This window comes from Cucurbita pepo, unplaced genomic scaffold (genome assembly GCF_002806865.2).
Source record: "Cucurbita pepo subsp. pepo cultivar mu-cu-16 unplaced genomic scaffold, ASM280686v2 Cp4.1_scaffold001053, whole genome shotgun sequence".
Taxonomy (NCBI): domain Eukaryota; kingdom Viridiplantae; phylum Streptophyta; class Magnoliopsida; order Cucurbitales; family Cucurbitaceae; genus Cucurbita; species Cucurbita pepo.
Window position 1 is genome coordinate 7,690 of NW_019647252.1, and position 1,074 is coordinate 8,763.

The following is a 1,074-nucleotide window of genomic DNA, read 5'->3' on the forward strand; positions in this document are numbered from 1 at the left end:
CCATTTGTAATAGCTTAAGCCTACCGCTAACAGATATTGTCCGCTTTGGCTCGTACATATCGCTGTCAGCCTCACGATTTTTAAAAGGAGTGAAACACAAGGATTTCCCAGGTGTTCACCCAACTTAGTACTACTCTCGTCCAAGCACGTTCAACTGTAAAATCCTGATAGTATTCGGTGCATTAGTTCTGATATGATCACACCCACATCGGTTCGAGGGGAATGTGAAAATCTCTCCCTAACAAACGCGTTTTAAAAACTTTGAGGGAAAGCTTGGAACAGAAAGTACAAACAGGACAATATCTGCTAGCAATGGGTATCCAGATTACAATAGAGCACACAAACACTTATCTTGTGGAACTTATCTCATGGATTGAACTTCCTTGCAGATACCCGGGGGGTCCTCTGCTAAATCCTCTGGGTCTGGCTAAAGATATCAAGAACGCACATGAGTGGAAGCTGAAGGAGATAAAGAATGGTTAAGTTTTGCACTCATTTTTGGTCTATTGCTTCGTGTTCGTTTTCCCAGACTACTAATCTTGGTTGCTTCAAATTCCAGGACGGCTTGCAATGGTAGCCATGCTGGGGATCTTTGTGCAAGCTTATGTAACTCAAACAGGGCCAATAGACAACCTTGTGGAGCACCTTTCTAATCCATGGCACAACACTATTATCCACACCCTCTCCAGCTAGCTCAAGTCCTTGAAGAACCAAAATATAAGCTATCTGGCTTTGGAGAGAATTTGTAAGCTACAAATGGTACATATGAAAGAACAAATGAATACTTCGTTTCACACTGTTGCCAAATTCAAACAAGATAGCAAATGAAAGAATTGAGGAAGGTTTCATTGCTTGAATAGATAAATCCACTTATTCTCTTTCGATACATATATATGTTGTAACGGAAGTGGAAACAAGATTAACTACACTTACACATCCACGAACATAAATGAACAAAGAGACACAATGACTTATGTGGTTCGGAGAGAAGAAATTCTCCTACATCCATGGGTGGTAGACAATTTGTGAGATTCCACATCAGTTGGGGAGGAAAACGAACCATTGTTTATAAGG

General features: G+C 40.7%; 1 long non-coding RNA gene across 1 annotated transcript; it reads left to right on the forward strand.

Annotated features, from left to right (window-relative positions):
* The first annotated feature begins 369 nt into the window (after nucleotides 1–369).
* LOC111786126 lies at nucleotides 370–885 on the forward strand. The gene is made up of 2 exons (XR_002813756.1): nucleotides 370–478; nucleotides 560–885. It is a non-coding gene; the product is annotated as an uncharacterized LOC111786126 (long non-coding RNA).
* Nucleotides 886–1,074: the final 189 nt, after the last annotated feature.